We start from the raw sequence: 17065 nt of genomic DNA on the forward strand, positions 1-17065 counted from the left end.
TGAGCTTCCCTGAGATGGTTTCTGACAGTTTGTGCAGAAATTCTTTGGTTATGCAAACCGATTGTTTCAGCAGCTGTCTGAGTGGCTGGTCTCAGACGATCTTGGAGGTGAACATGCTGGATGTGGAGGTCCTGGGCTGGTGTGGTTACACGTGGTCTGCGGTTGTGAGGCTGGTTGGATGTACTGCCAAATTCTCTCAAATGCCTTTGGAGACGGCTTATGGTAGAGAAATGAACATTCAATACACGAGCAACAGCTCTGGTTGACATTCCTGCTGTCAGCATGCCAATTGCACGCTCCCTCAAATCTTGCGACATCTGTGGAATTGTGCTGTGTGATAAAACTGCACCTTTCAGAGTTGCCTTTTATTGTGGGCAGTCTAAGGCACACCTGTGCACTAATCATGGTGTCTAATCAGCATCTTGATATGGCACACCTGTGAGGTGGGATGGATTATCTCAGCAAAGGAGAAGTGCTCACTATCACAGATTTAGACTGGTTTGTGAACAATATTTGAGGGAAATGGTGATATTGTGTATGTGGAAAAAGTTTTAGATCTTTGAGTTCATCTCATACAAAATGGGAGCAAAACCAAAAGTGTTGCGTTTATATTTTTGTTGAGTGTATGTATATATATATATATATATATAATGTGTGTGTATGTGTAGAGCTATCTCAGGCTTCATTGTTAAAAATGTTTTTTGAAAAATTTTAAAAATAAAATTTTTATGTTATTTGCTGAGTGTTGCTCATTTTGCATACAACTGCACATTCAGTCATCAGTGAAGTAAACATCACACACACACACACCTTCTCTGTGTACAGTCTGTGTGTGGGTGATTCTTAGACTACGGGCACTTATGTCCTTTGATCATATTGTATGAAAAACAGAAAAAAGGGGAAATTTCACACGTTTATAGTTATCTTTACAATGAAAGTGTTTTAAGAAATTTGTTCTAGTAGTCTATGATGACTTTTTCACCCTTTTTCAGCATCATTATATGCAAATATTGCCGTTTTGTGCTTGTCCCACACCCAGACTTTTGATCTTCAATGATAAAAATGAATGGTAAAGAAACGTTTTTTCTAATGTTTTTAAAATATCTCTGAATAAAATATCAGTAAAATAATCAAAACATAATTGGGGTATTCAATGTCATACAACTCTTGTGATTTTTTTAAACAAAATGTAGTTGTCCCATACTATTGCTGTAATTTCCACCACAACACTGTAATGTCCCTTTAAACAGTTTGTATGAAAGATTGTTTGGGTAGTTTCTATGGAGATAAACAGTGACATCAGAGCACATGTATATAGCACCAAATCCCAACAAACAGTTGCCCCAAGGCACTTTATATTGTAAGGCAATGGTGTGGTGGAAATTACATTTACAAGGCCAATAGTGCCTGTAGTTAAAGAATCACCCGTGTGTGTGTGTGTAATGGCACACATCAAATCAAATCAATTTTATATAGCGCCAAATCACAACAAACAGTTGCCCCAAGGCGCTTTATATTGTAAGGCAATGGTGTGGTGGAAATTACATTTACAAGGCCAATAGTGCCTGTAGTTAAAGAATCACCCGTGTGTGTGTAACGGCACACATCAAATCAAATTAAATCAATTTTATTTATATAGCGCCAAATCACAACAAATGGTTGCCCCAAGGCGCTTTATATTGTAAGGCAAGGCCGTACAATAATTACGGAAAAACCCCAACGGTCAAAACGACCCCCTGTGAGCAAGCACTTGGCAACAGTGGGAAGGAAAAACTCCCTTTTAACAGGAAGAAACCTCCAGCAGAACCAGGCTCAGGGAGGGGCAGTCTTCTGCTGGGACTGGTTGGGGCTGAGGGAGAGAACCAGGAAAAAGACATGCTGTGGAGGGGAGCAGAGATCAATCACTAATGATTAAATGCAGAGTGGTGCATACAGAGCAAAAAGAAAAAGAAACACTCAGTCCATCATGGGAACCCCCCAGCAGTCTATGTCTATAGCAGCATAACTAAGGGATGGTTCAGGGTCACCTGATCCAGCCCTAACTATAAGCTTTAGCAAAAAGGAAAGTTTTAAGCCTAATCTTAAAAGTAGAGAGGGTGTCTGTCTCCCTGATCTGATTTGGGAGCTGGTTCCACAGGAGAGGAGCCTGAAAGCTGAAGGCTCTGCCTCCCATTCTACTCTTACAAACCCTAGGAACTACAAGTAAGCCTGCAGTCTGAGAGCGAAGCGCTCTATTGGGGTGATATGGTACTATGAGGACCGTCTGGAAGTTAAATTATTTTGTCATACTCCATTTTTGTACCACAGTTATTTATTCTGTGTATTTTTTCTTTGACTGTCAGTAAACCGGATTTAATTTTCCAGTTATGCCAAAGAATATTTACATTTTTCCCTTTTACCGTAATTAGGACTCGAGCTGTAAAGGCAACACTTTTTTTTTTTTAAATTGTAAAGACCGAATGTTGTTCTTTGGTTGACTGGTGTGTTTATGATAGGTTGATGTTTGCGGGGTGGATTTGCAGCCTCACAGGACTTTACACTGTGTCTGAGAATCCCAAACCTCTGAACAGTATTGAAGAATCTGAGGGTTTTTTGTTGTTGTTATTTTCCCCTCTTCTGTAAATTTTGGGACTTTTGTTACAGACCACTAAACTATGTGCACATATGACTTTGCTGGATCTGATGTAAATTTGCTTTAACTCTTCCTAATGCGAGTAATTTGTTGCTAATGTAAGTAGTTTTTGTCTTTCCATTGTGGTCTGTGCCGCTAACAGCTGCCGCTTAGTTGTCACTTGAGAAGAATTAGACTTTTAAGTCCTACACTGTTTTAAGTGTAACCGGCTGCTCTGGCTTGGTTTTTGTTTCCATCTGTGGCTATTAGAAATGAATTTTTGTCATGTGGGAATAAACTAGTTTAACTACTGTGGGTGTACTTTTTTCCTTTCAGTTCGTGCATTCACAAGAAATATTCTTGTCACCAGGAAACAATTAATCTGATTAAATGCTGTAAAATGAGCATCATTGAACACATTTATGTTACATGTTGAGATTCTGACTGTATGTTGCAAAATATATTTTACTGTAAAAATATAACTAGTAGAGCTTTTTTTTTTTTTCTTTTTCAGAACAGGCTTAACCTCCACGATTTTGTGAAAAATGGTTGTTTGCAGCAGGGTGCAGTGATGGTGTATGTGGTGGGGGATTGTTTTTTGGCCCTATGTACCTGTCCGTCCTCTGCGGCTCGGTAGACTGTTTCATCACTGTGAGGTGAAGAAGCTCAGAATGATATCAATCAATCAATCAATCAATTTTTTTTTTATATAGCGCCAAATCACAACAAACAGTTGCCCCAAGGCGCTTTATATTGTAAGGCAAGGCCATACAATAATGATGTAAAACCCCAACGGTCAAAACGACCCCCTGTGAGCAAGCACTTGGCTACAGTGGGAAGGAAAAACTCCCTTTTAACAGGAAGAAACCTCCAGCAGAACCAGGCTCAGGGAGGGGCAGTCTTCTGCTGGGACTGGTTGGGGCTGAGGGAGAGAACCAGGAAAAAGACATGCTGTGGAGGGGAGCAGAGATCAATCACTAATGATTAAATGCAGAGTGGTGCATACAGAGCAAAAAGAGAAAGAAACAGTGCATCATGGGAACCCCCCAGCAGTCTACGTCTATAGCAGCATAACTAAGGGATGGTTCAGGGTCACCTGATCCAGCCCTAACTATAAGCTTTAGCAAAAAGGAAAGTTTTAAGCCTAATCTTAAAAGTAGAGAGGGTGTCTGTCTCCCTGATCTGAATTGGGAGCTGGTTCCACAGGAGAGGAGCCTGAAAGCTGAAGGCTCTGCCTCCCATTCTACTCTTACAAACCCTAGGAACTACAAGTAAGCCTGCAGTCTGAGAGCGAAGCGCTCTATTGGGGTGATATGGTACTATGAGGTCCCTAAGATAAGATGGGACCTGATTATTCAAAACCTTATAAGTAAGAAGAAGAATTTTAAATTCTATTCTAGAATTAACAGGAAGCCAATGAAGAGAGGCCAATATGGGTGAGATATGCTCTCTCCTTCTAGTCCCCGTCAGCACTCTAGCTGCAGCATTTTGAATTAACTGAAGGCTTTTTAGGGAACTTTTAGGACAACCTGATAATAATGAATTACAATAGTCCAGCCTAGAGGAAATAAATGCATGAATTAGTTTTTCAGCATCACTCTGAGACAAGACCTTTCTGATTTTAGAGATATTGCGTAAATGCAAAAAAGCAGTCCTACATATTTGTTTAATATGCGCTTTGAATGACATATCCTGATCAAAAATGACTCCAAGATTTCTCACAGTATTACTAGAGGTCAGGGTAATGCCATCCAGAGTAAGGATCTGGTTAGACACCATGTTTCTAAGATTTGTGGGGCCAAGAACAATAACTTCAGTTTTATCTGAGTTTAAAAGCAGGAAATTAGAGGTCATCCATGTCTTTATGTCTGTAAGACAATCCTGCAGTTTAGCTAATTGGTGTGTGTCCTCTGGCTTCATGGATAGATAAAGCTGGGTATCATCTGCGTAACAATGAAAATTTAAGCAATACCGTCTAATAATACTGCCTAAGGGAAGCATATATAAAGTGAATAAAATTGGTCCTAGCACAGAACCTTGTGGAACTCCATAATTAACTTTAGTCTGTGAAGAAGATTCCCCATTTACATGAACAAATTGTAATCTATTAGACAAATATGATTCAAACCACCGCAGCGCAGTGCCTTTAATACCTATGGCATGCTCTAATCTCTGTAATAAAATTTTATGGTCAACAGTATCAAAAGCAGCACTGAGGTCTAACAGAACAAGCACAGAGATGAGTCCACTGTCCGAGGCCATAAGAAGATCATTTGTAACCTTCACTAATGCTGTTTCTGTACTATGATGAATTCTAAAACCTGACTGAAACTCTTCAAATAGACCATTCCTCTGCAGATGATCAGTTAGCTGTTTTACAACTACCCTTTCAAGAATTTTTGAGAGAAAAGGAAGGTTGGAGATTGGCCTATAATTAGCTAAGATAGCTGGGTCAAGTGATGGCTTTTTAAGTAATGGTTTAATTACTGCCACCTTAAAAGCCTGTGGTACATAGCCAACTAACAAAGATAGATTGATCATATTTAAGATCGAAGCATTAAATAATGGTAGGGCTTCCTTGAGCAGCCTGGTAGGAATGGGGTCTAATAAACATGTTGATGGTTTGGATGAAGTAACTAATGAAAATAACTCAGACAGAACAGAACATATCGAGAATTAGATGGTGGGATCACATCAGCGATGAGGTGGTCCTGCTGGAGTCACTGTTTTAAGACATCATCTTCAGTGCTGGACACATCAGACAAAAACCTCCAATGACACCACTGTGCCACACCTTCAGGGGACTGGTGTCTGCCAGCATACCCACCGTGCCACCAAAGTGCCGCTTCCAGGACCAACTTGCAAACTCCATCAACCCCAGCTCATGAGGCCCTTGCAGAGGTCCGCTGCCATCAAAGGAACCACTGTTATGGAGGAGAACAGGCGCTGCCCACCTCCAGACTTTGTTTATTGCAGTGTGTGCAAAAAAATAATGTAGATGTGTTTTGGTTTTCTGAGGAGAAAATCTTGAGTTGGATTTTTGAAAAAGAAACATTTGCTTTTGCTGTTTTTGTTTGTAAAGCCTGGGAAAGGAGGCAACAGGTGTTGTACCCAGTTGTATCTTGAAATTGTGCAACTTGTGACATGTATGTGACTATCTTGTTTTTATATGAAGTGTCTTATAAATCCATGTGGGCTGGGCACCAGTGGTGCATGACACTTTAATAAAAATCAATCAATCACTCACTCATACAGTAGTGTTCAGAATAATAGTAGTGCTATGTGACTAAAAAGATTAATCCAGGTTTTGAGTATATTTCTTATTGTTACATGGGAAACAAGGTACCAGTAGATTCAGTAGATTCTCACAAATCCAACAAGACCAAGCATTCATGATATGCACACTCTTAAGGCTATGAAATTGGGCTATTAGTAAAGAAAAAAAAAAGTAGAAAAGGGGGTGTTCACAATAATAGTAGCATCTGCTGTTGACGCTACAAACTCAAAACTATTATGTTCAACCTGCTTTTTTTTGCAATCCTGTGAATCACTAAACTAGTATTTAGTTGTATAACCACAGTTTTTCATGATTTCTTCACATCTGCGAGGCATTAATTTTGTTGGTTTGGAACCAAGATTTTGCTCGGTTACTAGTGTGCTTGGGGTCATTGTCTTGTTGAAACACCCATTTCAAGGGCATGTCCTCTTCAGCATAAGGCAACATGACCTCTTCAAGTATTTTGACATATCCAGACTGATCCATGATACCTGGTATGTGATATATAGGCCCAACACCATAGTAGGAGAAACATGCCCATATCATGATGCTTGCACCACCATGCTTCACTGTGAACTGTGGCTTGAATTCAGAGTTTGGGGGTCGTCTCACAAACTGTCTGTGGCCCTTGGACCCAAAAAGAACAATTTTACTCTCATCAGTCCACAAAATATTCCTTCATTTCTCTTTAGGCCAGTTGATGTGTTCTTTGGCAAATTGTAACTTCTTCTGCACATGTCTTTTATTTAACAGAGGGACTTTGCAGGGGATTCTTGCAAATAAATTAGCTTCACACAGGCGTCTTCTAACTGTCACAGCACTTACAGGTAACTCCAGACTGTCTTTGATCATCCTGGAGCTGATCAATGGGTGAGCCTTTGCCATTCTGGTTATTCTTGTATCCATTTTGATGGTTGTTTTCCATTTTCTTCCATGCATCTCTTTTTTTTTTTTTTGTCCATTTTAAAGCATTGGAGATCATTGTAGATGAACAGCCTATGATTGTTTGCACCTGCGTATAAGTTTTCCCCTCTCCAATCAACTTTTTAATCAAACTACGCTGTTCTTCTGAACAGTGTCTTGAACGTCCCATTTTCCTCAGGCTTTCAAAGAGAATAGCATGTTCAACAGGTGCTGACTTCATCCTTAAATAGGGGACACCTGATTCACACCTGTTTGTTCCACAAAATTGACGAACTCACTGACTGAATGCCACACTAGCCTTAAGAGTGTGCATATCATGAATGCTTGGTCTTGTTGGATTTGTGAGAATCTACTGAATCTACTGGTACCTTGTTTCCCATCTAACAATAAGAAATATACTCAAAACCTGGATTAATCTTTTTAGTCACATAGCACTACTATTATTCTGAACACTACTGTATATCTGAGTTTGGAGAGCGTGCACGGTGTGCATCAGCCCTCTGGTGGTTTCTGTTTTTGTTTGTTCCAGTATTGACCCCATGAAGCCTTTTGACTTTGAGGTTAAAAGGTCGAGGCTAGGAGTGTATGATAGTTTGTAAAGAAGAAAAAAAAAAGCTTGTGACCGAAACAACTTCTTTCCAGATTGTCACCAGACTTGGTATGACTTGGTTTGGTGACCTGAGGAACCCTGTTGCTTTATGAGACCAAAAGGGGCAAAAGTTAAAGCCTTCTGCAGAAACGTGTGACTCAGGAGGAAGCTCGTGGTTTAGTGCAGGCTGTGTGTGTTGCAGTTAAAATCATTGACAAAATGCATTTTGTGCTGAAAAACAAATTGTGCAGTTTGTTTTTCTGGTTTAAGAAAACATTCATGAAGCTTAATCTGCTGTTTTAACATTAGCGAGGCTCAACACGGAGCTTCTGAATTAGTAGAGTGGAGGTCATTGATGGGACTGAGGAATCCCTTTACAGCACCCCCCGCGGCCAATGAGCAGGGACGCCACCCCGCCGCACGCCCCAAAATAAGCTGCCCTGAGCGATGTTGCTACTTTTACTGCTGACGGGTTGCCCTCTCTACTCAGACATATTTTCCTGTAAGCTCCAAGGTTAACTGCAGTAGAAAAGTGGGAAGGCTGGGCAGCTGCCTGCGCCGAGACCTCCCCAGGTGCCAACACCCTGATGACTGGAATCGGCCCGGTTGACCACAGGTGACCTGAGGATTTGCCGACACAGGGGCCAGCTGGATTTTTTTTTTCTGCAGGTAAAACACAACGCTCTAACATTTAATTCTTGGGTGTCATGTGAGTTTTTGGGCGTCGGCCACATGTGCCGCTCGTCACCTCAGCACAGCTGGTACTGAACCACCACCAAAGGATCCCCTTCTTGATTGACAGCCTGTGTTGAGCTGTAATTTAAATAAATGTTCATCAGGGCTCTTTGTTTGGCTGCGAGCCTCTGATCTGTCCAGGTGGTGATACAGTGTTAACAGAGATCATTATTTCTGTTTAAGTGTTATTGTGCAGTTAAACCCCACGATGAGAGCACAGGCACTGAGGAGGGGGGCTTCTTTTTTTTTTGTTGATTTTCTTGATGTAAACTGAGCCCGCTCTAAATTTAGATATGACTCGATGGGCCTGGAGGCTGTTTGCAAAGGATCAGTGTACAAACAGCTGCAGCGTCGGGCCTGGGAGGGCACTGCTGCCCGTCTTCACCACCCTGCTTTGAGTGTCAGTGGCATATGTCGGCCCGATCTCATGTCTGCATTTGAAAACCGCTCACGGCTCTGCAAAAGAATAAACGTCACACGTGTTGTCTGAGGGCAGCCACGGAAGAACGCGGCCCGTGTTCGTCACACCTTTTTTTGGTGCATGAATTCTCTGCCAAGACTGGGAGGAATGTGGTTTAAGTACAACTCCAAACCAGAAACCGCTGGGGCCAGAAGGAAAATACCAAAAAACATGGAAAGAAGAGGGGAAATATGATCCTTCAGTGTCATTGCAGACGGTACAAACTGAAAATATGAAATGTTTTGTGTGGTTAACTCCTTTTGTTGATATACATCCATTCCTGCATGTAATGCTGCGTTTACACATAACGACAACAAGTCACGAATAAGTCCACATTCTTCACCACCGGTCATTAATGTGATGATTGGGACAGACGTCAGGAGTCCTCAGGAACTGTCACGACCTGTTACGATTAACGGCATGTGTTGCTGGTGAATTATTATGAACCGTTATGTATGGGCAAGAATATTGTCTCACGCTGTTGCACAGCACATTATTGTCTGCAACAGCGCATCATTACGTTCTGTCACTACCTAATCTGTCAGGAATGTTGTGAATCAGGTGAACTGTCCCCACACATCCCTCATATTCATGCTACCGTCAGCAAATGATCCATTCACATTGCTCCAGATTGCTCCTCAACACCCAGATGAATCCACAGCATAAGAAGAACTTTGTGATTGCGTGGTTAGTTGTGCACTGTGCCATGGAGTGGCACAGAAAGGAGGAGGAGAGAGTCAGACAGGAGGAGGATCAGACTCGTTCTCCTGGTCATCAGGCACAACAGCAGGTGGAACACCTGCAGGAGCATCAGCAGGAAGTGTGGAACGAGACTTGGCTGATGTGGCATCACTGTTCCTCTTCGGCATACTGCATCAATGAAACTGAATGTGGTGCAGCAAGGTTTAATTGTGCGCACGAGAGAGAGAGAAGTGATTCGTAGTGATGTGTAGTGAAATGTGACGCTGTGTTACAATTCGTGTCAAAACCTGACAGTTTCCGTGTTGGTTCGTAACAACACGTGACAGTTTGAGCTCCAAGAATCATCACAGGAACCACTACGAACACTGTCACGCTCTATCAAGGATCACCAGGAAGGATCACCAGTGACCTCCACAACATGAGGCAGAATGAGGGTGGTGTGTGATATTCGTGGAAGATTTTTTGGCAGCCAAAAACATGCTCCATGAAAATCACGAATATCACACACCAACACGCACTGTTAAGAATCCTATTCAGATGCGTTACGTCACGTTAAGAATGTCAGGAATGTGCCAAGAATGACAGAAAAATGACATTCGTAACGCGTCCTGCCTATGTGTAAACACAGCAGTAGGCCGGCAGCACATTTCAAGATGGTTGAGATGGGGTCAGTATATTCTAAATCTAAGTATGAATCATCACTTTTACAGCCTTTTTTTTCTTTCTTTTTTTTGAGACAAGCCGGGGGCATGAACACATGAACATTTCCAAGTTACTGAATATGTTTTGGTTCAAACAGTGTGGTACTATGTGGTAAATCTACGAGGTCTATTAGATAAAAAACCGACACTTTTATTTTTTTTTTTTAACTATATGGATTTGAATGACGTGTGATTACACCAGTCATGCTTGAACACTCGTGCGCATGCGTGAGTTTTTTCACGCGTGTCAGTGACGTCATTTCCCTGTGGGCAGGCCTTGAGTGAGATGTGGTCCCGCCCTCTCGGCTGAATTCCTTTGTTTCACACGCTGCTCGAGACGGCGCGCGTTGCTTTATCAAAATTTTTTCTGGACCTGTGAGGAATATCCGAGTGGACACTATTCGAGATATTTAGATGGTTTTCGGTGAAAAGTTTAACAGCTGATGAGAGATTATCGGGTGTTTCTGTCGGTGTAAGGACTTCCCACGGAGCGGGACGTCCTGCAGCGCTTCCAGGCGCCGTCGTCGGCCTGTTTCGACATGAAAACATCCTAATTTAAGGCTTAATTCACCCAGGACATCGTGAGAGAACAGAGAAGATTCAGAAGAGGCCGGCATGAGGACTTTATGCGGACATTCCACTGTTTATGGACATTTTTTAATGAAAGACGTGCGCGCAAATTCGCCAAGTTGTCACGGAAACGACTCGCGAATTTGCGCGCACGTCTTTCGAATCTGTGTGCGCCGCGACAGGAAAAACACCTCCGTGTTGAAAACCATTTGTAGAATTCAGGCGGCTTTTGATGGCTTTCAACAAGTGAGTAACTGAGAAATTGTTTAACAGCTTGGGCATGTTCCAACTTGTCCGTTAAGATTTCCAACGGAGGTGTTTTTCCTGTCGTGACCCCCCGTGGTCGGGTCCAGCCCGACATGCGACTCTGCCCGCACGCTCTTTCATTACAAAATGTCCGTTAACAATGGAATGTCCGAATAAACTCCTCATGCCGACTTCTTCTGAAAGTTCTCTGTTCTCTGACGACTTACTGGGTCAACAGAGCCTGAAATGTGGAAGTTTTCAACTTGAAACGGCGAGACGCTGCCACCTCGAAGCGCAGATCGCTGTCAGGCACCGTGGACCATCCTTAAAGCGACACTACCAGACCAAAATCTCTCATCAGCCGTTAAAATTTTTACCAAAAACCAGCTGAATTTAATGAATGGTGTCCACTCAGTTGTGCCTTACAGTTTTGAAAAATTTTTTATCAAACAAAGCAGCAGTCTCTGAGCCATTCCTCTCGCATGCCCACGAGGGTTCAAGCATGTCTGATGTAATCACACGTGATTCAAATCCATATGGTTTTTGAAAAAAATAATAAGGTCGGATAGACCTCGTATGTCACAGAGGGAGTTCTCAAAAATTGAGTGACAATATTGGAACACACACACACAATTACCTTCCATTAAATTTAGTTCAGAAATTTTTATATATATATATATATATATATATATATACAGTAGTGTTCAGAATAATAGTAGTGCTATGTGACTAAAAAGATTAATCCAGCTTTTTAGTATATGTCTTATTGTTACATGGGAAACAAGGTACCAGTAGATTCAGTAGATTCTCACAAATCCAACAAGATCAAGCATTCATGATATGCACACTCTTAAGGCTATGAAATTGGGCTATTAGTAAAAAAAAAAGTAGAAAAGGGGGTGTTCACAATAACAGTAGCATCTGCTCTTGATGCTACAAACTCAAAACTATTATGTTCAAACTGCTTTTTTTAATCAATCCTGTGAATCACTAAACTAGTGTTTAGTTGTATAACCACAGTTTTTCATGATTTCTTCACATCTGCGAGGCATTAATTTTGTTGGTTTGGAACCAAGATTTTGCTGGTTTACTAGTGTGCTTGGGGTCATTGTCTTGTTGAAACACACATTTCAAGGGCATGTCCTCTTCAGCATAAGGCAACATGACCTCTTCAAGTATTTTGACATATCCAAACTGATCCATGATACCTGGTATGCAATATATAGGCCCAACACCATAGTAGGAGAAACATGCCCATATCATGATGCTTGCACCACCATGCTTCACTGTCTTCACTGTGAACTGTGGCTTGAATTCAGAGTTTGGGGGTCGTCTCACAAACTGTCTGTGGCCCTTGGACCCAAAAAGAACAATTTTACTCTCATCAGTCCACAAAATATTCCTTCATTTCTCTTTAGGCCAGTTGATGTGTTCTTTGGAAAATTGTAACCTCTTCTGCACATGTCTTTTATTTAACAGAGGGACTTTGCAGGGGATTCTTGCAAATAAATTAGCTTCACACAGGCGTCTTCTAACTGTCACAGCACTTACAGGTAACTCCAGACTGTCTTTGATCATCCTGGAGCTGATCAATGGCTGAGCCTTTGACATTCTGGTTATTCTTCTATCCAATTTGATGGTTGTTTTCCGTTTTCTTGCACGCGTCTCTGGTTTTTTGTCCATTTTAAAGCATTGGAGATCATTGTAGATGAACAGCCTATAATTTTTTGCACCTGCGTATACGTTTTCCCCTCTCCAATCAACTTTTTAATCAAAGTACACTGTTCTTCTGAACAATGTCTTGAACGTCCCATTTTCCTCAGGCTTTCAAAGAGAAAAGCATGTTCAACAGGTGCTGGCTTCATCCTTAAATAGGGGACACCTGATTCACACCTGTTTGTTCCACAAAATTGACGAACTCACTGACTGAATTCCACACTACTATTATTGTGAACACCCCCTTTTCTACTTTTTTTTACTAATATCCCAGTTTCATAGCCTTAAGAGTGTGCATATCATGAATGCTCGGTCTTGTTGGATTTGTGAGAATCTACTGAATCTACTGGTACCTTGTTTCCCATGTAACAATAAGAAATATACTCAAAACCTGGATTAATCCTTTTAGTCACATAGCACTACTATTATTCTGAACACTACTGTATATATGTGTGTGTGTGTGTGTGTGTGTATTGCTGGTAAAGTGAGTAAAGTTTAACTGTCTAAAACATTTGTAAATCCTAAAATCATGTTAGTTCCTGTCTGTTGTGTGTCTGCAACAGTCTGTTCTGTTGAGATGAGCTCCCACAGCATAAATCGACTCTTAGTGTGTCTGCTTTAAAGACAGGGGGTGTACATGCAAATCTTTACTTTTTTTAAAGAGAAAAGACACTTATTATAAGTCACTCTGCTTTTACAGCACAAGATTTCCTGGATTACTTTGGGAAGAAAATAGAAGACATTAGGTTAAATATATCCCAGCATGCCTTAACTCAGCCACTACACCCTGCTACTGAGGTGGGCGCCACGACTGAGGTATTAACTAGATTTACAGAATTTGACAGTATCTCACTAGACATGCTGACAAAACGCATAATGTCTACAAAAAGCACAACCTGTTTGATCCTATACCAACAAAACTGTTTAAGGACCTGTGGTCCACTCTTGGGCCGACTGTGGTGGAAATTATTAATCTTTCTTTAACTTCTGGATCTGTTCCTAAATGTTTCACATCTGCAGTGATTAAACCATTACTTAAGAAATCTAATCTTGACCCTAATGTATTGACAAACTATCGGCCGATATCAAATCTGTCATTTTTCTCTAAAATTCTGGAAAAAGTGATGTCACGGCAGCTTGTAGACTATCTTACTGAGAATAATCTCTTTGAGCCACTGCAGTCTGCTTTTAGAAAATATCATTCCACAGAGACGGCTCTCACTAAAGTGGTGAATGGTCTTCTGCTTACAATGGATTCGGACACCACTATGGTTCTGTTGCTGTTAGATCTCAGTGCTGCATTTGATACCATGGATCATCATATTCTACTTGATAGGCTGGAAAATCATTTTGGGATTACTGGGAGTGCCCTTGCATGGCTGACGTCATACTTGACCAGTCGTTCTCACTGTGTTTTGTACAGTAACACTACCTCTAACCTTAGTGACATGAAATTTGGGGTTCCACATGGGTCTGTCTTAGGCCCCCTGCTTTTCTCCCTTGGGCACATATTGCAGCATTTTAGGTTTACCTTTCACTGCTGTGCTGTTGATACTCGATTATACATGCCGATAACTGCTGGTAATCTCATCCACATAAAATCCTTAGACTGCTTTGCATTAGTGACAAACCCGGAATGACTAGCAACTTCCTACTTTTAAACTCTGATAAGACTGAAATGATGGTTTTTGGTCTAATGAGACATCGGCATCAATTTGACCAGCTAACGCTTAGCCTAGGCTTGTGTGTCATACATCACACTGACAAAGTGAGGAACCTTGGGGTAATTTTTGATCCTACATTGTCCTTTGACTTCCACATTAGAGATATTACGAGGACTGCTTTCTTCCACGTGAGAAATATAGCGAAGATTCATCCCATATTGTCTATGGCTGATGCTGAGACCCTGATTCATGCATTTGTTTCCTCTAGATTGGACAACTGCAATGTTCTATTTTCTGGTTTACCGCTGTCCAGCATTAGAGCTCTCCAATTGGTTGAAATGCTGCTGCAAGAGTTTTGACAGGAAGCAGAAAGTTTGACCACATTACATCCATTTTGGCATCTCTTCACTGGCTTCCTGTCCCTGTGAGATCAGATTTTAAGGTTCTGTTACTAGCCTATAAAATTATGACCTGGCACCTCCCTACTTAGCTGACCTAATTAAACCTTACGTATTGGCCCGGGCTTGGCATTCTCAAGAGTGCAGGATTACTTAGTGTCCCTAGGGTGAATAAAAAGTCTGTGGGTCACAGAGCTTTCTCTTATCGTGCCCCTGTTCTGTGGAATGATCTCCCTGCATCAATAAAACAGTCAGATTCTGTAGAGACTTTCAAGTCCAGACTTGAGACGCATTTATATTCCCTTTCATATGGCTAGCATACTGGCAGAGTATAGTACTATGCTTTTTACTCTTTTAATTTCATTTTAATAGTAAACAGAGCAGGCTGCGGCCTCAACTCTAAATTCTGAGTCTGTTAGTGAAGTTTAGGGCTAGTGGTCAGCGATCACCTTAGTATTTCTTCTGTTTTTCTTGTTGCTTAATGCTGACAAATTATACTGTATTTGTTGTTTTTCTGATGCCTGATTCTGTTTTTTTCTCTCTGTTTGAGGTGCGGCTCCATCCAGAGATGGGTGTGGTGTCTGTTTAGGTTAGGTTAAACTTTATTGTCCCCACATGGACATTTGTCTTGGGCTCACAGTGTTGTTTGACACATACACAACATTCACAGCATTTAACATCCGGACACACAGACAACGGTACAACAGTCAGCTGATCTGCACAATTCCAACAAATAGAATATGACCATGTCATGATATTGCACAATCCCAAGTAACATGCATTTGCAGATAAAGTGACTTCAGTATATTGCACCTACCCAATAGATAACATTATAATTACAATTCAACAATTAAAAAAACCACATTCCTACTTTCTTGTCTTATTCAACAAAGCCACTGACATGGGAACAAAAGAGAGTTTGAACCTGTTACTGCGGTGCTTGATCGCTTGATAGCGCCTCCCAGAAGGTAGCAGAGTATATTCACTGGGAGGGTTCTCTGATTATGGCTTTAGCTTGTGCCAGGACAGAGGTTTCAAAAATTGTCTGAAGAGAATGAAACTCCTTCTGTCCTATGATTTTCATTGCATTTTTTTTTACAAGCTGTCCAATTTTGGTTTTACCCTGCACTGTGAGTGAGCCAAACCAGGCCACTATTCCATATCTAATGAGACAATCATTCACAATCATTCATTCATTGACTTCCGGGTTATCCGAGTGTGAGCAGCGTGAGAAGAGGCAAAACAAACTTTGAAAACCTAATTATATTATTTTTTTCTTCGGAATCGGACCAAACGGACAATGGCTATGGATTAAAATACAACGTAAAAAAAGGTTACTGGACCTTGGATTTATGTAAAACAATAACTTTCAGCACAGTTTGGGACCGGGGTAGTGGTTAGCCACGCTACTTCCAGGTGAGGTACCGAGCAGGGTAAACAACCGGAGTCGAAAACACTACAAATGGCACCAAAAAAAAAAAGCTCGGTGGTTGAGGAGTCGGAGGAGGTTAAAAAGGCACTTGAGACAGTGTCACTGTACGTAGCTGACATAAAGGACAAGCAGGACAAGATACTCAAGCTAGTGGAGGAAGTCGTGCGACTACGAGCGTTATTAGAGGATAAGGACAAGAAGATCGAGGCTCTTGAGAAGAGAGTTGAGGACTTGGAGCAGTATTCAAGGATTAACGATGTGGTTGTAACTGGTTTAAAGATTTAACCCTGCTCATATGCCCACGCAGTGGCCGCGGGCAGTGATCTCGAACCCGGCGAGATGGAGGAGAGCTCTGCAGAACAAGAGGTCGCCGCGTTCCTGGCGTCCAGGGACATTGATTTGGACGTAAACTGTCTTGAAGCTTGTCACCCTTTCCCTACGAAGAAAGGCGCTCCTCCTGTGCTTATCATGAGGTTTTTCAACAGAAAAGATAAGGTTACATTGTTGAGGCAAGGAAGAAAACTGAAAGGTACGAATGTTTACTTGAATGATCACTTAACAAAAACAAATGCAGACATTGCTAAAAAAAAGCCAGATACTTAAGGAAAACAAACAAAATTCAGAATACATGGGTCAGGAATTGTAACGTCTTCATTAAACTGAATGGGTCTCCTGAAGTAGCTAAGGTGCTGGTTATTAAGGACATAAAGGAGCTGGAAAAATATGAAATATGAGTCAATAATGTATGGAGAAATAAAAAAGTAAAAAAAAAAAAAAAAACTAGTTCTACTTCACAAACCATTGAATCAAAACCCATAATCTCTACTTCAGGAGATGACATAATACAACAGAGGATAATAAACCAGGAATTATTGGAATTAAAAGCAACTGAGTACACCGAACATAAGATAATGGATTTGGAAAACGAAATAGACCCTGATACTATGTTTTTTTTTGACTGATACCGTTCATTGCAACTACTATACGGAACAGGATTACAATAATACAGTTAAAACAGAAGGTAAATTATCAATTATCCA

The 17065-nt window shown here is 41.2% G+C and overlaps 1 protein-coding gene across 1 annotated transcript in view; it reads left to right on the top strand.

Annotated features, from left to right (window-relative positions):
• The first annotated feature begins 8041 nt into the window (after positions 1-8041).
• LOC117523004 (myopalladin-like) overlaps positions 8042-17065 on the top strand; it is a 52937-nt gene continuing 43913 nt past the window's right edge. Inside the window, exon 1 of the mRNA XM_034184421.1 lies at positions 8042-8070. The gene's annotated coding sequence lies outside the window, so the exon portion shown is untranslated. The remainder of the gene's footprint in view (positions 8071-17065) is intronic.

This window comes from Thalassophryne amazonica, chromosome 13 (assembly GCF_902500255.1).
Source record: "Thalassophryne amazonica chromosome 13, fThaAma1.1, whole genome shotgun sequence".
NCBI lineage: Eukaryota > Metazoa > Chordata > Actinopteri > Batrachoidiformes > Batrachoididae > Thalassophryne > Thalassophryne amazonica.